General features: G+C 41.2%; 1 protein-coding gene across 1 annotated transcript in view; it reads right to left on the bottom strand.

Annotated features, from left to right (window-relative positions):
* Nucleotides 1-25477, bottom strand: part of LOC132815957 (adenylate cyclase type 2-like) — a 624569-nt gene extending 599092 nt beyond the window's left edge. The window contains exon 1 of the mRNA XM_060825336.1: nucleotides 25404-25477. The gene's annotated coding sequence lies outside the window, so the exon portion shown is untranslated. The remainder of the gene's footprint in view (nucleotides 1-25403) is intronic.
* Nucleotides 25478-27554: the final 2077 nt, after the last annotated feature.

Here is a 27554-nt window from a genome sequence, read left to right as displayed (position 1 = left end):
CAGGGAATGGGAAAGTTAAGCATATATTTCGCTCAGAAGGGTGGTCACACCTCTCAAACTGGGTAATTCAAAATTGATTTGCGCTTAAGAACAAGAGGGTGCAACTGCAGGTGAGGCATATGCAGGGGCATCAGGGTTAAATTGATGAGCCTTAGTACCTGTCACTGTCCAACAGTTACAAGGCCCTTGCAAGATGTGTGGATGAGAGTACAGACTGCAAGGAGGATTAGCAAACTGACCATGGTACCTTGGTACTGGGAGCTATTCAGGTGAGGGAAGGAAATAGGATGTAGATGTGACAGGTAACAGTAGAAATAGGGAGGTAGTCAGTTCTGCTACTAACACGGTAGTTCTGTTCTCATACAATCCCAATTTCTAAGAAAATCGCGAATAGCAGCAGCATTTAAACAAATGGGGCTGGAATCGCGTTATAACCAATACATGCTTTAAAACTTTGTGCTTCAGAAACAATGTCCCCAATTCGTCAACTGTGTTATAGCAAATTCACGTTAGCGAAACGCGCGTTATTGCAGAACGACCTGCAGATACTAGTCTCTGAAGCTGTGAGCTGGAGTCTCCTGAAGGATGTGTTGCCTGCTGGTGCCAGAGTCAAGAACATATTGGAACTGAAGAAAGACTTGCAGAGGGAAAGAAGGGGTACAGTAGTTATTGTCTATGTTGGTACCAATTACATTGGTAGGACTAAAAAGGAGGGTTTTCACATAGACTGAACAGTTAGAAGCTGAATTAAAAAGCAAAGCCTGCAAGAGAATAAGTTCTGGATTACTTTGGAGCCATAGGCAAACTGACATCTGGTAAATAAAGTAAAGATGTTAAATGCATAACTCAGAGATTGATGTGTGTGGGATGAGTTTCAGTTTGTGGGGCACTGGCACTGGCACCAGCACTGGGGTAGAAGGAAGCTGTTCTGGTGGGATGGACTTCACTTGAACTGTGCTGGCAATTCAAATAACTAGGGATGCAGAGAGAGGGCAATAAACCAATTAAAGGGTGGGGGAGGGGGTTGGGAGACACTAACAAAGCAAGAGGATATAGCAGCATGACACAGCAACTATCTGAATAACAATAGCCAGAGTAGAACAGAAAGAGTAAACCAGGGTATCCTGGAGGGAATGATCCTTGCAGAAGGTGGGCGGCATGGTGGCACAGTGGTTAACACTGCTGCTTCACAGCGCCAGGGACCTGGGTTCAATTCCTGCCTCGGGCAACTGTCTGTGTGGAGTTTGCACATTCTCCCCGTGTCTGTGTGGGTTTCCTCCGGGTGCTCCGGTTTCGTCCCACAGTCCAAAAATGTGCAGGTTAGGTGAATTGGCCATGCTAAATTACCCGTAGTGTTAGGAGTAAATGTAGGGGAATGGATCTGGGTGGGTTGCTCTTTGGAGGGTCAGTGTGGACTTGTTGGGCGAAGAGTCTGTTTCCACACTGTAAGTAATCTAATCTAAAAAAAAGTAATCTAATCTTAAAAAAAAAGTGCACAAGGGCGGGGAGAGGAATGTGCATCTGCTGGTGGCATCTTGCTGGAGGTGGCAGAAATGGTGACTGATGACGGTCTGGGTGTGAATGCTGGTGGGATGGTAGATAAAGGACAAGGGGAACCCCTAAAGCTGCTGTGGGAAGGGAGAGAGGGGATGAGCGTGGAAGTGCAGAAGATGGTTTGGACCCGGTTGAGAGTCCAATCGACAACAGTGCTGGGGAATCCTTGGTTAAGGAAGAAGATGGATATTTCAGAGGCTCCCTTATCAAAGCAGACCTCATCATAACACATGTGACAGAAATGGAAAAACTGGGAGAATGGAATGGGAAAACGGAATAGGAGAATGGAATGGGAGAACGGAATGGAGTCTTTACAGGAGGCAGGGGACGAGGATAGATGTATTGTCCAGGTAGCTGTGGGAGTCAGGTTTACAGTGGATATTAGTGGCCAATCTATCTCCAGAAATTGAAACAGATGTTGAGGAAGGAAGAAGTCAGATATAAGCCAGGTGAAAGGGAGGATGGGGTGGAAATTGGAAGCAAAATTGATTAACTTTTCCAAACCCGGATAAGAGAGGGAAACAGCACCAATGATATAATTGATATATCAGAAAGAGTTGTGGGCAGGTGCACGATAGGACTGGAATGAGGAATGTACCACATACCCCATGAAGAGACAGGTGTAGCTGGAGCCCATGTTTGTACCTATGGCCACCCTTCTGACCTGAAGAAAAGAAGAGGAGTTAAAAGAGAAGTTGTTGAGGGTGAGGACAAACTTGACCAAGTGGAGGAGGGTGGTGGTAGATGAGGCTGGTTCAGGCCTTTGTTCTAGGAAGAAGCAGAGAGCCCTGAGACCATCCTGGTGGGGGATGGACATATAAAGTGATTGCACATTGTTGGTAAAGAGGAGGTGACTGGTTCCTACAAAATGGAAACTCCAAAACTGACATAAAGTGTCAGAGGAATCACAGATGTCAGTGGGCAGAGACTGGACCTGAAGAGAACAGACCGAGTCAAGCTAGGAACAGATGAGTTCTGTGGGGCAGGAGCAGGCTGAAACAATGGGTCCACCCAGGCAGACCTGTGGATTTTCAGAAGGAGGTAAAATCAAGCTGTGTGAAGCTGGGGGAGCTCTCCACTTGGAGGCTGGGGGACGGAGGTACCCTAGAGCTGTCGCTCAGCCTCTGCAATGTATGTCAGACTACAACAGCACCAACATTATCAACAGGCTTTAAAACAAAGTCAGGGTTGGATCTAAGCACATGGAGTGCAGTAGGTTCGGAGGGAGATTGGTCAACTCTTTGCCCCCCCCCTTACCCAATGTTACATCAACAGTTATTAATGAACATGTCAAATGCAAAAGACCACAGGGAGGCGTCCAGGTGAAGGGAGCATGTTGGAGCTGTGCAAAGCGGTTTGTGGGATGAGGAGAGGTCTCTGGAACCTTTCTCCCTTCCCCTTCCCTCTGACTCCACCCTTCCCCAACTCTAAATCCTATCAGGTATTCACCATCCCTCCTAACCTTCTACTCTCCAATACTGAAAGTTCTGTACTCAAAGTCTCAGCTTTATCCCTGTGCGTCCACACCTTAACAAATTTCTGGCACAACATGGCATCATGGTTTTCTACTGCTCTCTTCACCTCATGCCCATTTCTTTGGGCAAGAATTGTTAACCCTGATTTCTCTTCACAGATGCTGCCAGACCTGCTGAGCTTTTCCAGCAACATCTGTTCAAAGACGTGGATGGCACAAGGGAACATTTTCAAGCTGGCAATCTTGAACTAGTGGTATGTTACAGGGATCAATGTTGGGGCTGCACTTTCTACAATATGTCTTAATGACTTTGATGAGAAAAGTAAATGCACTATAGTCACTTTTGTGGACAATAAAAACTAGATGGGGATGAGAATGACAGTGTCTATGATGGGAATGGACAGGTTAAGTGAGTAGCAGAAACTTGGCAGATGGATTCCTGAAGAAGGGCTTATGCCCGAAATGTCGATTTTCCCGCTCCTTGGATGCTGCCTGACCTGCTGCGCTTTTCCAGCAACACATTTTTCAGATGGAATATAATGTGGGAGATTGAGTTGGACATTTTGAAGAACAGAAGATCTAAATGCTATTTAAATGGAGAAATATTGCAGAAAGGAAGGTTATGCCAAACACATATGGTGGAACTTTTCAAGGAGGTAGTGAAGTATCTGGGTGAGAATAGGGCAGTTTATGCAGTTTTTTTTAATGGATTTCATCAAGATACATTGTCATGAGCACTGGAGAAGTAGGAAGTTGTTCTGATGGAATGTCCTTCAACTGAATCATGCTGGGCCCAGAGTCCTGGTGAATCGCACTAGTGTTGTAGACAGGCTTTAAACTAATCAGTGTGTGGGCCTGGGTAAGGTTGGGGGGGGTTTATTTGCACAGAAAATTATAAAATCAAAGATAAAGAGGTAGGTTGAATTGGAGATTACTGATGTGGCTGATTATTACAAGAAAATAAAAGGAGGGACAGAAAGTGTGAATATCATGTTGTACTAAGGAACCAAAAGGTAGGGAAAGTTGATAACAGAATAAACCTAAAGGCTTTGGATCTTAATACACAAAGCATTTGGAATAAGACAGAAATTAAGGTAAGTGACTATAATCTCATAGGTCATGACAGAAACATAGTTATAGATCAAAACTAGGTACTTAAAATTCAGCGATGTTTGACTTTTCAAGAGAGACAGTGGGAATGGGAGAGGTGGTGGGGTAGTACTAATAATATAAGATGAAAGGAGTGCAGTTGATAGAGACAACTTAGATTTGGCTTATGTAGAGTCCATTTGAATGGAGGTGAAAAAAAACAGTAAAGGACAGAAGACATTGGTAGGAGAAGTGTACAGACCACCAAAAAGTACCCATTTTGTGGGAAGGGCTATAAATCAACAAACAAAAGGAATATGTAAAAAGCATAAAGTAATAATTATCAGTGATTTTAACTCAATCAACATGAAGATTGTTCAAATTAGAAAGGGTAGCTATAATAATAAATTCAAAGTATATTAGGATGGTTTTCTACAGCATTACCTCATGGAATCGACCAGGGAGCATGCTCTCTTGGGTCTGGTTATGATAATGAGACAAATTTTAAAAATGACATCAGTAAAAGATCTCCCAGGAAGTAGTGATCATAACTTGATAGGATTTAATATTCAGTTTGTGTGTGGAAAAAATTGTCTTTAACTTAAATGAAGGGAATTACAATGAAATGAGAATAGCCAGCTGGACTAAACTTGGTGGATAGAGTAGCAGGAATGATTGTAAGCAACCCGCGACTATTTCCATTTGGAAGGACAAGGGCAGCAGATACAAGGGAGCACCACCACCTGCAAGTTGCCCTCCAAGCCACTCACATCCTAACTTGGAGATGCCGCCAGGTCAAAATCCTGGAATTCCCTTCCAATGGCATTGTGGGTCAACCCACAGCAGATGGATCACACAGTTCAAAGCAACAGCTTCCCAAGGGGAACGATGGACAGGCAATAAATGCTGGCCAGCCAGTGAAGCCCACAAATCCCACAAATTTAAAAAAAAGCTGGTAGCAAATTCATTCCAGCGTATGATTCAAAACCATACTATAGTTTGGGATTTGAATATATAATCTGGACAAACATGTCAGTTCAGGATTGCATGTTAATTTTGAACCTGTTTTCAAAAGGAACTGAAGGGCGAATGAAGGAGTGAGGTCATGTCAGATCAATTAATAAGCAGAACACAACTCCAGAGACAGTGCATATGTGACAAGTTCAGTGACCATTCAATTTAAACAGGAGCAGAATAAATAGACATTAGTCTAAAGTAGTAAGAATACCATGAAAGATTATACAAAGACCTTTTATTCAGGTTAATCACAGATTATCACATTAAACAAAGGATAAAATACACAGCATCATTATCGATAATCTGTCACTATTTGGAGTAAAAATTCTGTTATTAGACAGCCTACAAAACAATGTAATTAGTCTGTTATTTGAAAGATTCAGATTTTTGCCTTCTAACATTAAAATGGTTGTGGTCATTTTAAATGCACCCAGTTGTGGAAACTGATTAGAAAAGATCGATCATTTTCATACATAGTACTTTTCACAGAATTTGACAGTTAATAAACTGGCCAGCATACAATTCAATATCACATTCAGATCTTATCTCTCGGGCTTCCTCCAGAGTTGGTTGGGTTTCATATACCCCGACAGATAAATAAAAAAAACTACTGTAATGATTTTTTTTGGTCAATGTTTCTGAAGGAAAAAGGAAAATAACTGGCCTACTAAATTAAATATAAATGGGTCTCATAGTCATATCATTTATCTCTTTCAATTCAGCATCTTAATTAACTTGTTACATTTCTACTGAAACAAAACAATGAAACTTTTCCTACCTATGTACTTGTTAGTTCTTGCAAACTCTCTCCATCTCCAGCCTACCTACATTCAGCAAAGTTCTTTGCTAATCTAGTTACGTCCCAAATTTGTAGCTATTTTTCCCAGAACTCCATGGATCCTTCCAAACAGGCTTCTATCCCTATCTCCATTCCAAAACCACTTCTAATCATATGTCATCCTATGTATCTGAAACAGAAGTAAATTACCCCTCCCCATACTTCTCAACTTGTCTTGCAGCATGAGACACCTTTCACCGCACCATCCCTTACTAACACCTCCCCATTGTTGTCCAATTACGTGGGCTAGATTCACTTTACTCAATTATTTTCAATATAACTGTAGTGGACCACTAAACTGTGCCATCACCAAGATCATCAATTCCTCTGTAACATTGCTGGACTTTTCCAGAATCCTTATCCATGCATCTGTTACCATCAGATTTGATTATTCTAACACACCCCTGTAAACTCCGAATAGCTACAAGTTAAAATACAAGTTATTATATTTAATTTAACTTAATGAATTGTCCCAAGTCGCTTCATAGCAGGACTATGAACAAAATGAGACACCAAGCCACATAAAGATATTAGGACAGATGACTAAAACCATTAAGAGATAGGTTTAAGGGACATTTTAAAGGAACCAAACAAGTTTTAATGGTGGTAAGGTTGAAGGAGGAATTCCAAAGTTTAGGAACATCTCATTAACAATCAGGTGCTTCAAATCAATTATGCACAGGAGTTAGGAATTATTGAAAAATAGTTATCTGAAAACTGCAGAAGTAGAGTGAATTACAGAGATCAGGAGAGGGTGAGATTGTGGCAGAGTCTGTAAATAAAGATGAGAGCTTTAAAACTGAAACATTGATGGACCAGGAGCCTAACTGTGGAGTGAACAGGATTTGGTGGGAGTTAGCAAAGGACCAGCAGAGTGTTAAATAAAATTCACGTTAAGGCAGGACAGACATTGAGAAGGCAAGAGTCATTCAGCATGAAAACAGAGCCTTCAGTCCAACTCGCCCATGCTGATCAGGGTGCCCATACTGAATAATTTGGCCCATATCCCTTTAAACCTTTCCTATTCATCTGTCTGTCCAAATGTCTTTTAGATGTTGTATTGAACTCACCTCTACCACTTTTACTTACAGTTATTTCCACATGTGAACCACCCTCTATTTGAAAAAGCTGCCCCTCAGATTCCTTTTAAATCTTTCTCCTCTCACCTTAAAACTATGCCCTCTATCCTGAGCTCCATTTACCTTAACTATGCTCTTCATGATTTTACAAATAAATATGGTCAATAAGGTTATCCCTCAGCCTCCTACACACCAGGGAATATAGCTCTAACTTATTCGGCCTCTCCTTACAACTCAAACCCTCCAGGGTCAGTAACATGCTTGTAAATCTCTTCTGCATCCTTTCCAGATTCATAACATCCTTCTTATGGCAGGGCAACCACAACTCAAAGTGGCCTCACCAATGTCTTGTGCAGCCCATTTCCCTTCAACAGTACTCAGATTGAGCAAGAGTCTTTTCTTGCTTTCTAACCTGCAGTACTGGGTTATTCAAATCACTGTTTTCAGAACTGTGACCCTCGCAGCACACACTATTCCACATTTGGGGATCTCAGGCAAGTAAATATGCACAAGTCTAATGCTGCATCCAACCTTTAATTATATTCATTTTTATATTCCTGGAAGACCAAAACGCAAAAGTTCTGCAAGAGATCACTTTTGGTGAGAGGGTTATCTCTTCCTCTGACACTTTTACAAATGCGACATTCTGTTGGTCCTATAAAAGACTTGGCCAGGCAATGAATAAAGTTATATCTGCAATCATTTTTTTGCAGTTCAAGTAGACTTCTTCTAAAATGTTTAACAAGTTGGTAAAAGTTAACACTGTTCATGGTACTTCGTGCTAGTGATGCATTGCCATGACACTGCTCAACCCTGACCTGAACTTATGTCTCTATTGCTTCTCCCAAACAAATTACATTTGGGCCTCCAAAACATTTCTCACTTCCTCAGACACAGAATCCCTCAATCAAATATTTGTCATCTCTGGATTGTCTGACCTCTTGAACAGTCCAAAAGCTCTTTGTTCTCCTAAACAAGAAATATGAACAAGAAACAAGAATAGGCCACTTAGCACCTTGAATTTTCTCTGCCATTCAATAAGATCATGGCCGATGTGAAATGAACTTCAACTCCACATTCCTGCAAATCACCAGTAATCCTCCACCTCTTTGATAACTAAGAATCTATCTATCTCTACGATATTTTAAAATATTTAAGGATTCTGTATTGACGGCTTTGTAAGGAAGGGAATTCCAAAAACATGATCTTCTAAGAGAAAAGTCAACTATTCAGTTACACGGATAGGTCTGTAAATGTTAAGTTGCATATTATCATGAGCATTAATAAATCTCCGTTGAACAATTCAAAACCATATCACCAATGTCTCATTGATTTGTCACGGAAGCAAATACAATAATAGTCACATCAGATACAAATACACTGCAGAAAGCAAAGCTCACACATGGGTGGCAGATCTGATTGGCAGCAATGTATCAATAAAGTGTGGCACTGGAAAAAGCAGACCTGATGAAAGGTCCTGCCCGAAATGTGAACTCCCCTTCTCCTTGGACGTTGCTTAACCTGTGTTTTTTTTCCAGCGCCACACTTTATCGACACTAACTCCCCAGTGTCTGCAGTCCTCACTATCTCCTAGCAATGGTGCATGTCCACATTAGAACTGATGCCATGCGATTTAATGGGCATTAAACCTCACATATCCCTTCTATTTTCTGGGTTATTATGGTAAATGTAGTGTGGGATTGAAAAGAGTTAGCTGGAACTGTTTGTTCAATGGCTATAACTATGGTAAGTCTCCATATCCCTCCCGTTAAGAAAGGTCATTCCTTAGGTTCTCCACATCGTAGAGAGAATCAGAAAGCAGTGGATTAGAATGTTACAAAGGGCCTGAATCTGGAAACAGTAGTTTGGAATCTTACAACATTGGACAAGAGTTTCTCCTCTGAGATTGACTATCTTTCTACATTATTAAAATGGTCACCATTGACACATTTTGGTGGTGGGGTCCGATTGTAGGTGAAGGAAATGGCAGAGGATAATGCACTGTATCCAAAGATCCACTCCACCCTCCCCACTGACCTATCACAATTATCTTCCTCCTGCATCCACTTTGGATTATTCAATACATACATTAGTCAATTCTTGCTATTGTTGGGAGTTCCTGCTATGTCTTTCCATCCAGTTCTTCACTCTGTTGCTGACTGCAAGACTGGTCTCATGATTGGCTCTTTTTAGTTTAATGCTGTTAGGGCACCTGTTCATGAGCAACATTTGGGCTCAATATAGTAAATAATGGATGAAATTACCATTTAAGAACTTGTACTCTCTAAAATTAGTCCTTTAATAGCAACATTACAGCATCCTCATTTGTGTAGTTCAGATGTTTTTCTAAGTACTAGCAGACAAGATGAATGATGCAGATAAAATGGTAGGACAACAATTTGGAAATTATTTACAAATATGTTGGAAGATCAATATTTATACTAGCCATAATAATTCAGATTGATTGTTGACCATAAAAGAAATGTTAAATTTGTGCTTCTTTATTGGTAAACAATCAAATTAATAATTGATTGAAAAGCAAGGTTTTAGCAATAATTTTGGATGCTGAAATGCAGTTAATCAATCTCCTTTCCTGGGCTTGTATGTCTTCCTGCTGAATCCCAGTTCCATGAACGTACTCCTCTGCTCACAGGAAGCCTCACCCATTTGGTCTCACCCATTTTTCTGCTTCATTCTCCAACTGAGCTCCTAATCTAAGGAAACAAATATATACTGGTGTACACTGGCAACAAATACTCAGTATCACATAAGCCATCACTTACAGACACACATCAGGTATAGGTTTGAACTATATTTGGGGCATGAATAATTTCTTAATTCACACATGGGTTAATTTACCACCCAGGAGAAAGTAAGGACTGCAGATTCCTGGAGAGTCAGAGTCAAAAGTATGGCGCTGGAAAAGCACAGCAGATCAGGCAGCTACCAAGGATCAGAAGAGGGGCATAAGCCCTTCATCAAGAATGTGGAGGGGAAGGGGGCTGAGAGATAAATGGGGGGGGTGCTGGGGGGGAAGTAGTTGGAAAGGCGATAGGTGGGTGCAGGTGGGAGATACTTGTGATAGGCTGGTGGGGAGGGTGGAGCCTATTTCTGAATACCATGCATTAAACCTGTGCCATTTCCTCCACCTACAATCTGACCCCACCACCAAAAATATATTTCCTTCCCCACCCATAACTGCTTTCACAAAAATGCTTCCCTCCGTGATTCCCTCGTTAGGTCCACACTCCCCATCAACCCACCCTCTATACCCAGCACCTTGCCTTGCTGCCACACAAGGTGTCAAACCTGTGCCCACACCTCCCCCCTCACCGCCGTCCATGTCCCCAAGGATATTTTCACATCCAGCAGATATTTTCCTGCACATTGACCCACTTCATCTAATGTGTCCACTGCTCTCAATGTGGTCTCCTCTACATTGGGCAAATAGGATGCCAACTCGCGGGGCATCTCAGGGGACATCTCTGGGACACATGCACCAAACAACCGCATAGCCCCGTGGCCAATCACTTCAACTCCCTTAAGGGCATGCAAGTCGTGGGCCTCCTCCACCACCAAAGCAAAGCCACCTGAACTGGAGGAAGAACGCCTCACCTTCTGCCTTGGGGCCCTTCAACCACACGGGATCAACACTGACTTCACTCGTTTCCAAGTCTCCCCTCACCCCACCTCATCAGAGGTCCAACCCTCCAACTCGACACCACCTTCTGACCTGTCCATCTTCCTTCCTTCCCAACTATCAGCTCCACCCTCCCCACCAACCTATCACAGTTACCCTCCACAGCATCTACTTATCGCCTTCCCTGCTACCATCCCCCCAGCCCCACCCCCTTATTTATCTCTGAGCCCCCTTCCTCTCCACATTCCTGATGAAGGGCCAATGCCCGAAACGTTGACCCTCTTGCTCCTTGGATGTTGCCTGATCTGCTGTGCTTTTCCAGCGCCGCACTTTTCGACTATTAAATTAAGTTTGATTTTTCCAGTATTCACTCAGATGAAAGGTAACAAGTAAGAGGAGAACTCTAAAACACTTTTACTGAACGTATGTCTGGGATACTGAGGTTACTATTTGATTATAGAATCACAGAATCCCTACAGTGTGGAAGCAGGCCATTCAGCCCATCAAGTCCAGACAAACTTTCTGAAGAGCATCAAACACAGACCACCCCTCTATCCTATCCCTGTAACCCCGCATTTGCCATGGCTGACCCACCTAATCTATACATCCCTGGACACTATGAGCAATTTAGCACGGTCAATCCATCTAACCTGCACGTCTTTGGACCATAGGAGGAAACACATGCAAAAATGAGGAAAATGCCTGTATGGACTTTGCGCAAGTCACCCCAAGGGTGTAATTGAACCTGGTGCTGTGAAGCAGCAGTGCTCACCATTCAGCCACCATGCTGCCTCTTCATCCAATAAAGAATTAGTTCTCATGCTCTTTACTAATTACTTCAACATGCAAAACAATTTTCATGGTTATACGTAAAGTACCTGCTAGCTAAGCAATGAACTTTATTTGATAGCTTGTAAGTTGCTACTCCTCAGATGTCATGTCATCCCCTATATTACAGTGACGTATTCAAATCTCCATAGAGCTGGTAAGATTTCAAAAGGTCTGAGGTATGACCAGCCTACAGTCATTGCATTGGCCAAGCTTTTGACAGTGAAGAGAAAGTGAAGATAAACTATTTATATTTATAGAAACGCCACAGCTGCTGAGTCATGATCCAACATTTCCACGAAGAGCCATGGCTCTAGGTTGGTGCCACTTAATCTTTGTGCTCCTGTCAGGATCACTTGACTTTGGCCAGGTCATGGTCCAGGTCGGAATGGGCTGCCCATATTTTTGACTGGAAACACCAGTCATCATGGCAACTATATGTCCCAAGGTTTGTAATGACCATTCCTTAATCAGCTGTCAGTACTCACCAAGGAAAACTGGTATAATCCTGAGCCACCTTTATTGAAAAGGCAAAAGGTCAAGATCATGTGCCTGGTGGATGCTCCTACTAAACCATTCACCAGCTTGCCACCTCTCCTGGTGTGCTTTACCCCTACAAACCTGAAACTGAATTATATGCCAGTGACTCTTTCATCAGTGATATGAAAACTGCTGGGGAAAATTCTGACAGAAAGGATTAATCTCCACTTGGAGAGGCAAGGTTGCATCAGGGAGTCAGAATGGCTTTGTCAGAGGGAGATCATACCCTACAATTCTGGCTGAATTTGTTAAATAGTGACCAGTTGTGTAGATGAGAGAAGTGCAATTGATGCAGTTTATATGGATTTCAGTAAAGCTTTTGACAAGTTCCTACATGGGAGACTGATGAAGGTAGAAGCATATGGGATCCAACATAATTTGGCAAATTGAATTCAAAATTGGCTTTGTGGTGGGAGAAAGAGGGTGGCGGTAGAATGCTGTTTATGTGGCTGGACGCTGTGCCCAGTGTATACCACAGGTATCAGAGCCAGGTCCCTTATTGCTCATTATATGTACGTGGGAGCTGGGTGAATAAAGACATTGAGGAAGAAGGCCTTAGGAGAATATAAACAGATTGGTCAAATGGGAAAATCAGTGCTGATTGGAATAAGTGTGAGATGACGCACTTTGGAAGAAGGAACAAGACAAGGGAGTCTCAATGAATGGCAAGACACTAGGAAGCTCAGAGGAACAGAGACATCTTAGGGTCCTTGTCCATATATTCCTGAAGGTGGCAGGACAGGTTAATAGGATCATGAAGATGACAAATGGGACACTTGCCTTTGTCATTCCTGGCATAGATTATAAGAGCAGGGAGTTATGTTGCAGCTGTAAAGGACTTTGATTAGGCTACAGCTGGAGTTCTGGTCACCACACTAATGGAAGGATGTGACTGTATAGGAGGGGTTGTAGAGAAGATTCATCAGAATGTTACATGGGATGGTGTAGTTTAGCAATGAAGAGAGGTTTGATAAGTGTAGGTTGTTTTTTAAGAGCAGAGATGATTGAAGTGTATAAGATTTTGAGTGAATTTGAAAGATTTTTAATGAACAAAGAGACTTGGAGTACAGGTTCATAGCTCCATGTAGGTGGAGTCGCAGGTAGATAGGATAGTGAAGACAGCGTTTGGTATGCTTTCCTTTATTGGTCAGAGTATAGAGTATAGGAGTTGAGAGGTCATGTTGCGGCTGTACAGGACATTGGTTAGGCCACTGATGGAATATTGCGTGCAATTCTAGTCTCCTTCCTATCGGGGGGGGGGGGGGGTGTTGTGAAACTTGAAAGGGTTCAGAAAAGATTTACAAGGATGTTGCCGGGGTTGGAGGATGTGAGCTATAGGGAGAGGTTGAATAGGCTGGAGCTGTTTTCCCTGAAGCGTCGGAGGCTGAGGGGTGACCTTATAGAGGTTTACAAAATTATGAGGGACATGGATACGGTAAATAGATAAAGTCTTTTCCTTGGGGTGGGAGAGTCCAGAACGAGAAGGCATTGGTTTAGGGTGAGAGGGGAAAGATATAAAAGAGACTTAAGGGGCAACTTTTCACGTAAAGGGTGGTACGTGCATGGAATGGCTGCCAGAGGATGTGGTGGAGGCTGGTACAATTGCAACATTCAAAAGGCATCTGGATGGGTATATGAACAGGAAGGGTTTGGAGGGATATGGACTGGGTGCTGGCAGGTGGGATTGGATTGGGTTAGGATATCTGGTTGGCATGGATGGGTTGGACCGAAGGGTCTGTTTTCGTGCTGTACATCTCTATGACTCTATATGGCCAGGGTGGATAGGAAACAGGCATTCCCCCCCCCAATTGAAGAGTCAATAATAAGAGGCCATAATTTAAGGAAAAGCAGGAGGTTTAGAGGCAATTTAAGGAAAAATGTTTTTATCCAGAGACTGGTGGAAATCTGAAATGCAATGCCTAGGAGGGCAATTAAGTTGGGGAAACATCACAACCTTTAAAAAGCACTTGGATGAGTATTTGAAATGTCATAACATTCAAGGCTATGGGCCAAAGGGTGAGAAATAGGATGAATATAGACTCAAAGTAGCTGTTTATTGATATAGACTCAATGAGCCAAAGAGCCTCTTCTGTACTGTATGATTTGTGGGCTCCTGTGCTTAAACCGTAAAAGCTTGCATACGAGTTCAGCTAGAAATAGGAAGGTAAATAGAATGCTGACCTATATTTCAAAAGGGAATTATATAGAATAGGGAAGTCTTGCTAGATCTAAGCACTTGTTAGACCACACCTTGAAGATCTAAACAATTTTGGTCCCCACATCTAAAGGAAAGATGTAGAGTTTGGGAGGAAGCCCAAAGAAGGTGACAGCAGCTTTTGGAGGATAGGCCACCCACGACTATTCTGAAAACTAAGTAACTCTTTTCATTCCAAGATCAAATTAGACCCTTTCCATGAAGTAATAGGTTTAATCACTGGTGGCACATTGCTCACTGTAGATGCCAACCTAAGAAAACAAAGGCAGATTTGGAAGGACCAGGCCTGATGACAAAAACAAAAGCTACAGTGGGCAGGCATGTAGGACAAAGAGCAACCAGCTCAAGGAAATGTCACAGGTGCATGGCACCTCAGGATGTATGAGGTGCTCAGAAGGGGCAGAGTTGCCTGGCCTCAACTATATTTCCTGGGGGATGAGCAAGCTGTGGTGCCAATAAAGGCTCCATACATCCTGGGACATGGTGACAAACTGTGTCAGATGGTGGAAGGGCACCTGAGGGCTGGAATGGGAAGCCATCCACTTCTGGTGGCTATGAAGTTCAATGCAACTTTCAACCTCTATGCAATTGGCTCCTTCCATGGATCAACAGGAGACCTGTGTGGGATCTCTCCATCTGCTGCCACAAATGCATCAGGACAATGACTAATTGCCCAGAACCATTTTGGTTTCTAATGATGAGATCAGTGATGTGCCCAGGCTGGGTTCCCGCAGGTGATGGTGCTATTGGTTGTGATACTGCCCTTTCAGAGCCACATAAGCACAATGGTGCAGGATTCCTTTCCCATTAATATTCAGGTGCTCCCTGATCACAGTTATCACTTCCTAGAGGTTTGTGCCTGCTAACCTGGCAATGCTCCAGAATGTAGCAGTCATAGGAGCTATCATGTATCTGGTACATTTGAGAATTCATCAGGTATCTTGCAAGGCTGGTTATAGGAGGGACAAGAGCTATCCACTACAACTATGGTTCATAACACCACTGTGCAACCCCCTGACTAATGTACAGAGCAGATTCAAAAGGTGCGGTGCTGAAAAAGCACACCCAGTTAGGCAGTATCCGAGGAGCAGAAGAGTCGACGTTTCGAGCATAAGCTCTTCATCAGGATCTTATGCTCAAAACATCGACTCTCCTGCTTCTCGGATGCTGCTGACAGGCTGTGCATTTCCAGCGCCACACTTTTTGACTCTGATCTCCAGCACCTGCAATCTTCATTTTCTCCTAACATGCAGAGCAAGTTAAATATCTCAAAGCGCACAGTGGAGCAGAGTATAAGACTCTTGGAGATGTGGTTATCCAGATCTAGGAGGCTTTCCTGTACAGTCAGGACAGTGGGCCGCATCAGCTTTGCATGCAGGGCTCTGCACAATTGCAGCAATGTCCTGGATGCACAGAAACTAGGAGAATTGAGCACTTCTGCAAAGAGGAAGATGAGGGCACTGAACGAGTAGGAAGCTGACATTGTGCATGTGTGGGCAAAGTTCAGCATCTTTTAGTTTTGCATATGTTCGCTTTAGCTTCTTGTAAATAAAAGCTTACATTTACCATTTTATCTTTCAAATTGCTGGACACTGACTACACTCGGATCTGCAGTGGGAATTGGGACTGGGTCAAGCTCACTTCGAGAGTTTGTTCACAATGGATGTAGTTAAGATTAGGTAAAGTGTGGCACAGTGGTTAAACAGCAACTAAGGTAAGTGAAGAGGTTGTATTTGTGAGGAAAAGTCAGCAATGCCATTTATGTAGGAGAAAGTGAGGACTGCAGATGCTGGAGATCAGAGCTGAAAATGTGTTGCTGGAAAAGCGCATCAGGTCAGGCAGCATCCAAGGAGCAGGGGAATCGACGTTTCAGGCATAAGCTCTTCTTCAGGAATTCCTGAAGAATAGCTTATGCCCAAAACGTCGATTCTCCTGCTCCTTGGATGCTGCCTGACCTGCTGCGCTTTTCCAGCAACACATTTTCCAAATGCCATTTATGTGTCATAAGATGTGTAGCTTTGTGGTTGCTGTGCCATTGTGCTGCCATTTAAGAGCCACATTAGATTGCCAACGCTTGTCTGAATGCACAATAGCCTTTCAAGATGGCACGCTCATAAGGGAAGCCAGTGAATCTGTGGAAAGGCGAATTGTTGTCAGAATGACACGTGATAATATGGGGCCGAAAGGGGCTAAGAGAGACATAACAGCAGCACGATAGTCATTACTGAGGCTAGTTTTGTAAGATAGGGTGAGAAATCCCATTAGCCCTCACAGTGAAAAACACACCTAAAAACTTGACATGGCCAAAATCAATAACATTCAGCTCTAAGTCCAAGTCAGTGAAGCAGTGACTTTGAAATCCATTGACTACCAGCTTATATGTAAAATAATCAGTTAAGAAGAAAACGCAACCCTCAAACTGATTATTACAAGTGTATTTTGGATATAAACCCAAAAGGAATGTTTGAAATTGATTCACATAAAAGGTTAAGAAAACTTGATCTAAAATTGATACAGTTATAGTACTGTCATGTAACAATTTAAATCTCTTCAGAACAGCATGATAGAATTAGCATGCAGCCAACAAACACTGGATATACCACAGCAAGGAGGAAACAATCCAAACTGGAAGGAACATTTTGAGAGATAACAGCAGGAAACAATTATTGCAGCTTGTCCTACCACTCAGTCAGACTGTTTGGTCTGTACTTCAATCCAATTTGTTTCACATTATTCGACAGTTGTAGTTAACAAAATCTATCAAATACTGTCTGCAAGTTTCCAATTGATATAGCAGATATAATCATTTGGCTAAGTGACGTTTGAATTTTCTACTACCCTGTGTATAAAAGTGCTTCCCAGTTTCACAGATGAATGGTCTGGTTTAAATTGCAAGATTATTACCCTTTTGTTCAGGACTTTTTAAACCAGAAGAAATTGTTTTCTCTTACCCCCATCAAAATCATTTTCCATAATGATAAATATTCCCAGCAGAATACCCCACTGTCACCTGATCTCAAATGAAAACAGTACATGCCGAATTTATGCAACCTGTCTTCTAAACGTAACATTTTCTAAGCCATGAAACTGATTTGGTCATTTGTATTGAACCAATTCCAATATTAATATATCCATCCCAAAATTCACTGCCCAAAACTAAACACAGATTTCAGATGAAAGCTAACAAGACATCACATACGTACAGAATCTTCTCTTTTGTATTGCAGTTCGAGGTGAAGGCCAATATTCCATTAGCCTTTTGATCCCTCTTTGCAACAGCAAATTGTGTTCCTGAATATCCACTTGCTTCTTTACAGTTGAGATTTTCAAGAAAATAGTGTGAATTTGTTTTCTTTTAATCCAATGTGATGACCTCACAATCAAAATAAACTCCATCTGCCATAATTTTACCCACTTATTTATTTCTCTTTATACCTTCTTGCTCAATGTACTGTCCCTCCTAACAACATAATCTATAAACTTGGATATACAACTTTATGATCCTTTATCTAAGTCATTGATGTATATGGTTATTGACAAACATTGACACTACGTGTCTAGTAATTAAAACAAGTGTTCCAGAGGGTGGTGGGTCTGTCCAACTATCCAATCTGGAGGAGTTAGGCTATATGAGATCAAGAAATGAGGGACCAAAACTTGAAGTGGGGGCATTTCACAGTGCAAACCATCACTCAGACCTTTTCCTGCACTCTCCAAGTCAAAACGAGAATTTGCAACTCTAAATCAGTGGAGATATGAATAAATTAACAGTGTGGTGAAAACAAAGAGGCATACTGAACCTTATTGGAATAGTGGCACTAATACTGTATGCCCATAAACAATAGCGGACTTAAACTTGTGGACAATTTAATGGATAATTTGTTGCATATAGTGCCTTAATGCCTGGATGAGTGCAACCCCAACAACACTCAACCAGCTTGACACTATGCCAGGTCAAAGCAGCCTGCGTGATTGACACTGCATCCACTCCCTCCACCACCGACACTCAGTAGCAGCAGTGTGTACAATCCACAAGATGCACTGCAGAAACGCACAAAGGATCCTCAGACAGCACCTTCGAAAACCATGACCACTTCCATCTAGAAGGACAAGGGCAGCACCATCTTCAAGTTCTCCTTCAAACCATTCACCATCCTGACTTGGAAATACATAACTGTTCCTTCACTGTCATGGGGTCAAAATTCTAGAATTCCCTCCCTGGTGGTCAACCCACAGCAGGTGGACTGAAGCGGATAAAGAAGGCAGCTCACAGCCACCTTCTCAAGAGCAACTAGGGACAGGCAATAAATGTTGGCCAGCCAGCGATGCCCATATCCCACAAAAATATATTTTAAAAATTAATAATGCAAGTTCTTAAAAATTGGGTAGCTTTGTGTGAAGCAAACAGCGAAGCAGCAAAAATTGACCCTGAGTTTGTTTGCAGATCAGTTTAAATCTATGCCCTCTTTTTCTTATTCCTTTTATGAGCAGCTACAGTTTTGTGTCATCTGCCAACTTTCATATTGTTCCCTGCACATCAAAATCTAGTTCATTAATACATCAGGAAAGTATTGGTACCAATACTGACCCCTGGCAATTCCACTATCAACGTTCCCCCAGCCTATGGGAGCAATACAAGATTTTAGCCATGGTTTCAACTACTGATTCAAGATACTTAAGTGGGTAAAAATTGATGCTGTCCTTCCTTTAAGTTATCATTAATTAAAGATAATGGCATATTTTTAAGAGAGATTTAGTCCAGTACTTTGCATTATACTGATATTCTAATTTCATGTAAAGAAATTGTTGAGGTTTCAGTCATTAATGAATGGAATCACAATGAATACTCAATCTATTCACATTAGTTTAGATGACTGACAAACTAACAGAATAAGAGTTCTCTTCATTTTGGATGCGTGGCTTTTTGAGATCTAATAATATTTTGCCTACTACAAAGAATTTGCACGCTTATTGACTAGAAATCATTTTAAATCCTGGAGACAAATTAATTGGAGGATGAAATCACCATTACCATATCCAAGGGTGAAGCTTGAATGCAAGTCATAATTCCAATTTAAAATGCAATAAATGATTTAATTAAGTATTAGAAATTCTACCGACGCCAATCATTTTCAATAGTTGATTCCTATTCCTTTCATAGATTGAATTATGCACAATCTGTCAGAACTTCTCAACACATTATTTGTTGTATACACAAAACTGTAAAATTTAGGTTTTCTGGGTTTCCATCCATCCACTGGATGCCCATAATACAGATTTATATAGAGTCATAAAGTCATAGAGATGTACAGCATGGAAACAGACCCTTCGGTCCAACCCGTCCATGTCGACCAGATATCCCAACTTAATCCAGTCGCACCTGCCAGCACCTGGCCTATATCCCTCCAAAACCTTCCTATTCATATACCCATCAAAGTGCCTCTTGAATGTTACAATTGTACCAGCCTCCACCATATCCTCTGGCAGCTCATTCCATACACATATCACCCTCTGCATGTATCTTTGCACAATGACTACAAATATGTTATTTCATCAAATATTTCTCTGCAATAATACCAATTATCCTTTGGGTAGCTGACCTATCTTTTGTAAGTTAGAGAGAATCCTGAAAGATTTGTTAATGGATGCACAACCCCCACAAATAATATATGAAAATCACTGTTATAGAATGCCTGTTCTACTTTACGCTCTGCATTATTCATCTTTGACCAGCTGCCTCCTTTTGCATAACAATCTTAAAATCCCAGTAGTTCAAATTATCATAGCAGTTAATAATCGTTACCTGAAAGAATGTCATTGGATTTTCTGTTAGTTGCTAGTTATCTCAATATTTTCAGAAACAGGGTTAAAGAGGGCTATCTAGGTAATTCAGGAGGTGTTCTTTATGTTTCCTCTCAAATAAAACTGATGGAGGGTTGCTTTAAAACAAAGGAGTAATGATAGCTCAAATAGTAATCACTTGGAATATCTATTTTCATGGTCACTAGCCACTCCGACATGGATGAAGCTCTTGTGGCTTAGAAAGAACAAAAAAAATCACTTTAAAGCTTGTTAAGATTTTTCAGCATGCTTATTTTGGATAATCTTGCGATGCAACATTAAATGTAGCACTTTCATTCTTCTACCAGTTTCCAATGAAACTGATGCAGCTGTTTTTCCTAAGTCACTGTCCCACTGGTTTAAAAAAAGCCTAAAAATATAAATGTCTTCAAATATTCTCAAGCAGATTTACCCGGATCTGATTATAAAACCGTATGGCAAAACATAGCCTGCCCACCTTTCATGCAAATCAACATTTATTTCATCCTTTTCTCACTCAACCCTCATCCCCAGATTTTAATTCAACAGGAATCATGAATGAGAAAGCCAAATAAACTAGGAATTAAAAAAATATGACTTTCAAACCCAATGATATATTTCATTTTAATGCATATTAGAAATCAAACAGATGTTTCCCTTTCAGGTATTGACTTATTTGCTGAAAATTTACATATCTTCATAATTTCTTTAGTGTGGGAAAAATATGCAAGTATCTTAATTGCAGAAAAAAACTGGCCAATTAGTGTTCTGACAATTATCAATGTAATTTTACTTACATCAAAATAAACCTCAAACATTTTAATTCAGTATCACAGGTTTCTGGCATCTGGAAGATATACTCTACTGAAGAGTTCTCGATTATTCATTATGACCCAGTGAGGAGAGGTTTAACAGATTCCTTCATTTGTTAGACTCTTCCATTGGTAACAACAAAGTTTTAACTGAGAAATGGTGATTATACAGTGCAGTATCAGAAACAAGTCAGCTAGGTTTGTGAACGACAAGTATTTAACTTGATTATCACAAACGAAACTTATTCAAGTGAAGATATACTAACTATTAACAAAAAGTTTAAACTGTAAATACGTTCAAGTATCATTCCTGAAAATACAAACACAACTTTGAAGTCTACCAAGGTCTGTATAATCTTAAAGTATTTTGGGAAATTAATGATTAAAATCAGGCAAAAGAAATTATGCATAGATTGTCTAAATACTGATCTGTAGCTGCAGTCATTTTATTGGCAATGGTACATTTTCCTGGATTAGTTATTGCTGGCTGACTTCTGGTGTAGAAACCACCCTTTGTGGTAATAAGGTCTTCCAGACTTCTAGGAGAATAGTGCAAAAAATGACCAATATATGGTATGCATCAATTTTGTAATGACCATTATCACAGTCCTGTCAATGATGGAAGAACATCATTAAATAGGCCCAGAAAACAATTACCTAGAAACAGATTAGGGCTCACCAGAGATAGTAGTAAAAGTATAAATGACTTCACATGTGCCTGGCTCCTATCCCTTCTGCACTGCAGTGTTGTGCAATATGCAGCATTCCAATACAAAGCACAAATCCTCTTAAGGGCTGTACTGAAGGGTTCGTCCAGACCAACCAAGGCAGCAGGAACTAACAAACTGCATGATTCACTTTCAGAAGACCAACAGCTAACTTGATAACTGCCCTGGAGTCCAAGCCACAGTTCTAGCATTCCAGTTACACTGTAAAATGGTTCACACTGATTTCATGAACTTTGATTTTACTGGATGCCTCTAGTCAGAATCCAACCACAGACACTAATGTCGGCAAGGATTTGTAAGGCAGCCAAGGATGCCTCAGGTTGTACAAGTCATGACAAATGCAGGGAACCTTCCCCACATTTACATGAGTATCTCAGTGATTTCATTTGAATAGCATATTGAGGGAGTGGAAGCCTTCTTATTCAGAATACCTCCAATTGGTACAGCATCTTAACGACTACAGGAGTGCATTCTACCACCATTGTGCCTGAGGGATTCCCATTATTCCACAAGTATGATTGATGCTTTATTTTATCCATCACTTGGATTCTACTTCTGTTGTACTGATGCCTGCCACTTTTTTCCCACCAGCTGTTCTTATCTCTAGAAATACAGGTACTCTATATTTTATTCTATGTTCTTTTCACACTGTAATACTTAATTTGCAGTACTGAAATTTCTTATCACCAAATCTCAATAATCCTTGCAAATTCTGTTTCCTTATAATTTCAGTTCTCTTTTAATACGTGTTGTTTGCTTTCCTGTACAGTCAAATTAAATTAAATTTATTGAAACTTCCTCCATCTTTATTTTTAAACTGTTTATTTTCTAGCCATTTGAATCCAACCTTAATTTAGTCTGACTTATTTTTATCTTTCATGTACATTTGCATTTAAGTGAAACTAATGTCTTGCAGATTTCCCCTTCCAGTGCTATCTATACTAGTTGAATGACTTCGACTACAGGTTTACCTGCTGGTCCATTCCAGACAGTACACCTGCCCGTCCCATCACCAGTCACTGTAGCCCAAGAAAATAAATCCTTTTCCCATACTTCCTCTCTAAAAATATATTTATTCTCCTAGTCTATCCTCCTCCCTACCAATTTGCATGGGATTTGGGCTAAAGTCTAGGCAATATTGTGAATCTTGCTTTATAATTTAGCTCAAAGCCCGATGTCCCCTCAGTTAGAGAAGGTAGATGAAAGCTGAGAATCAAGAGTTAATGCATTTGACGTAGATGTGAAACAATGGAATGACACGTAATTACAGCATAAATACCGCCATATATAGGTTGGGCCAAATGGCCTATTTTAATGTTATATTCTAACAGATGCAATTTAGTACATTTGAGGAAACACATACATATTATCTCCCTCAGAAGGATGAAGAAAGCAAAATACACGTACTTCAAAATAATATTCCATAATATTAAGGCCACAAGAAGATGACACTTGCATTTTTTTAATTTAAAAATTCAGTCATGAAATCAAAATTTTGTATTGCTACTTGTATATATTGTAAAATTTTATTGCGACCAGAAATAAAATGGACTCTGTACTTTACTTCATTTTGAGACAGCTGACAGATTTGAGAACAAAGGGTGTTTTTTCTCTGAAGTTTAGTATAAGGTTCATGTAGTCTCACATGCTAATGAAGGTAACTGGGCAACCATCATGTGTCAACATGATCTGATGTCTCTCTTTACAGCAGAGTTTTTTTTAGTATTGCAAGTGGTATTTTCATACCTTGATATATTATTTGCATTCACTGAAACAAGAAGTCCATATTACTGTACAATGTGTAAATCCATGAACAAGTGTTAAATTGGATTTTGACAGTATCGTTAAGATTATTGGAATAGTTCACTTCGAAGGAATTGAAATTTAAGCTGAGTGGACAGATATCCAGAGATGTTCTCTGCTTTTTAAATTCTAGAAACTCCATTAAAGAATTTTTGTAGCAGATGGAGGAATAAAGTAGACCAAAATATTGTTTTAAGAGTATTGATTGGGCAGTGTATTTTAAAACTACAAAGGACTAAGTTGTTTTGGAGAGGATAATTTAAGGTCTTGGAATCTTATTCAAAATTTATTGACCATGAATCATTAGCTCAAATATTGCTGTATTTCTTCAACTTCAATGCATATCTAAATGTCAATATTTGCCTATATAATACTGGTATTAGTTTTGATATTTCCAAAATTCAAAAGAGATGTGTATTTCAATAAATTGTGTGTACAGTATCCAAAATATTTGGTTTTATTATTTATTTAACCAAGGTTCCATGAAACTTAACGGTGATAGTCAAAAATTCCAACAGAGAAGGTTTCATCACTCAAAGCTGCCAACAACTTTGTTTAATAGCGATGTTGCCAAAGACAAATACAAGGATAATTAGACAAAAATTACCATAAATCATAACCTATGTTCATTGTTTTCCTGGAAATGGTGGGTGTGTAAGTAGCATGAGTCTAATAGGCGAGGAAAATACTTTGGAAGAGAAGATATGATCGTGTTTTCCTTTAAAATATATGCTTTCCTCACCATTGCAAGTCTAAATGATTTCACAGCAACCTTCCGCATAAAGTTTGTTATAATCTCACTCAGTTGAAAGGATCAGTGAAGAGTTCACACTGTATTAAATTAAGATATAGTGGGCTGATTTGCGAAATGACAATCGTTCTCTTTATACCATAAACCCAGAGCTATGTTGAGACCAGAGAAATTACTTAGAACACTTTATAATAATTGCGTGTTCTTGCTTACTCCTTGGAATAACTTCTGACCGATCACTCCCCACGGGGACACGATGCCGTTTCACTCCGGGTGGACCAGCTACGCGCGCAGCACAATAAACACATCTGAATGACAAGCTTTTTTGCTCTGTCTCTCTCTGCCCCGTGGGAGATTTGGATGGTAACCTTCAGTTTCGAATCTATTTTCGCTGCTTCGTCGATTAACGTTGCTGTGACCAGCTTAACCCCAATTCACTTGATAACGGCGCTTCCAAATCACAATCCTTGCCCATAAATGTGTACAAATTAATCTGCTTTGAGCGCCCGTTCATTTGATTTAGGAGTAAAGTGTTCTCACGGAATAGATCAAGCTGACAAGTCTCGCTTACCTTTTTCCATTTGAGGCTTTCAACGATTCAACTCGCCTGAACTGGCTTTAACGCCAACTAAAGTACAGTCTTTCAGTTATTTCCCCCCACCCAGCTGAGTTCATTCATTATAAGCCTGCCATCAAGGGCTGAAATTTTGAAACAGTCGATCATCCACAAACTACAGCGAAGCCAATGTCATTCAGCACTCCAGACAGCGATCAGCCAGCGGATATATGAATGAGCCGCTCTCATCTCGGCTCCAGGAACAAAGCTGCACAAACCAACAACTAAAAAGCAAACCCGCCAGCAGTCACTTTGCTGATCCCTGTCCATGCCGGGCACAAGCGTTTCACAAAACTACTCTTCACATCTTAAATAAGTCCAACCATTTACATTCTTGTGTGTCTTTTATATATATATATATAAATCCTGCTTTAAGTGAGGGGGTTAACATGTAACCGATAAACATAATATTATTTTAAATAGACAAGTGTGCAGCTCCTCTATAACGCCTTGGAAATGGAAACGAGTGATAACAATTATTCTAAATAATTTTAATTACACGGGCGCCGCGATTGCAGTTCACAGTGGACATGTCTCCTCGTTTCCTTCCCAGATTCACCAACAACAACAACAACAACAAAGCACTACATTATACTTACGGCTCTCCAGACTGAGCCAGCGGACTCCCCGGCTGCCTTGGAGTTTTGTTCGCTGTGCAGCTGTCCTTTTGCCCGTTCTCTGGCTGCTGAAGGGAGCCCGGAGCTCCCACCCACACTCCCCACCCTCCCCAACCACGCTCGACTGCCGCCTCTTATCCACGCTGCACAGACGCTTTTGCGATAAGAAATCAAAAGAAAAGCCTCTTGCGGCCGCCGATGTGGTTGGTCCGGCGAGGAACTGGTGCCTGCATGAAATGTGACTACTGCGTGCTCTCTACTTCTGTTAAAAAGCAACCGCGTCCCAAATGCAGCGACTCCCCTCTCCAGCCTGAGTTGTTTGGTAGTGACTGCCGCTGCCAAGCAACCAAGTCTAGCACCCCTGAGCCCACCCCCCCCCACCCCCAAATATTATAGCCTTCACAGCAAAAATAATGGAAACTCTCCACCAGAGCAAGAGGCTCTTCGCCCCGCGAGTTTCATTTTAGTACCTGACAGTGAGGCGGCTCAGGGCTTCGAACTGGTGCCCTTTGTGAAAGTTGCGAGGCTCCTGGGTCAGCACGAGGACGGGAAGAGCGGGAAACGCCAGCCCGCGTGATCCGGCGGCACGGCTGCTCCCCCGCAGCATGACCTATCAACTGCACGCCGGCTCACACATGGTGCTCCTTCTCTACCTCGGCAGCACTGGGGGGATGGACGGACAGGCAGTGAAAAATTCAGGTTGAAGTTGTGTTAACTTGACCGAAATTCAGAAAATGTTTCCTCGGCTTCCCGAAAGCCCCGTGGAAAAACATTTTCATTGATGTTTCGCACTTGTCTGCGGAGTCAGTGTCCGAAGCCTTGTAGCTGACATCTGGCATTAAACAATCGCTCGAATTGTTCTGCTCTGTTCACGACAAATAAATTGCCCCTTTGTCAAATGAAATGCTCTTGCGCCCGGGAAAACAATAACATTGGTGTCAGTTATCTGCTGAACAAGTAGAGCCAAACTTGGTAAGGAGTCTAATATATAAGCTGAGTCGAAAGGTGTTTTGGTAAAGATTTTTGGTTTGTCTGTAAACGGCTGTATGGATCATACGACAGGTTGTCTGAAACTAATTTTCAGTGAAGCTGAACACTCTTAGATTAGATTAGATTACTTACAGTGTGGAAACAGGCCCTTCGGCCCAACAAGTCCACACCGACCCGCCAAAGCGCAACCCACCCATACCCCTACATTTACTCCTTACCTAACACTACGGGCACTTTAGCTTGGCCAATTCACCTGACCCGCACATCTTTGGACTGTGGGAGGAAACCGGAGCACCCAGAGGAAACCCACGCAGACACGGGGAGAACATGCAAACTCCACACAGTCAGTCACCTGAGTCAGGAATTGAACCTGGGTCTCAGGCACTGTGAGGCAGCAGTGCTGACCACTGTGCCACCGTGCCGCCTACAAAACTCTTCAAAACAGTGAAGGATTGTGGACGTGGGAAGACGTTCGCAATATAGAAAGTTGTGAACACAAATACTGTACTTAGCTGGACCAATAGATAATTAACATTCTGATCCCAATGCCCCAGTCACAGCCGGCCAACCACTGGAGTGGCTTCGCTTTTGTTTTGTTTTTTTGGTTGGTTTCTTTGGTCGCACCCTTCTGCCAGCTGCCTAACCATAGAGAAGATGGCAGCAGCATATTCAATTTTCCTGATACCGGTTCACCAGTCCCTTGAAGAAAAAGAAATGGAAACGTGAGAAGGTCTTTGACCAATGTTGATTTTCTTTCTACAAAATTTTAAAACCTTTTTGAAAATCATTTGTAACCAAATTTTAAGTACATCATTACATGATACATTTGTAGAGTGTGTTAAACTTTTATATTCTTTGTTACCAGTGTTGTCAAACTAGGAAAATAGGTTATTTTTCAGTTCCAGGACAGCATCAAATTACACATTGTAGAATAGAGTTAATGACAGTCAGGCCAATATCTCAAAGGTAAAACCAACAAGATTAAGGGAAATTAGATTATGTTGAACCTAATGCAATAACTTCTGTCACAGTCATTGTCTCTTAGTAAGAATTTGTGCAGCCTGATGGGATGATTTTAGATTATTTACAGGGTGGCATAGCTTGTTATTCTTACTTTATCCCACTAATATGACTCAAGTTTGA

This window comes from Hemiscyllium ocellatum, chromosome 5 (genome assembly GCF_020745735.1).
Source record: "Hemiscyllium ocellatum isolate sHemOce1 chromosome 5, sHemOce1.pat.X.cur, whole genome shotgun sequence".
In the NCBI taxonomy this organism is placed as follows: Eukaryota; Metazoa; Chordata; class Chondrichthyes; order Orectolobiformes; family Hemiscylliidae; genus Hemiscyllium; species Hemiscyllium ocellatum.
The sequence above is the reverse complement of the archived record's forward strand: the minus strand, read 5'-3'. Positions and strand labels throughout refer to the sequence as shown.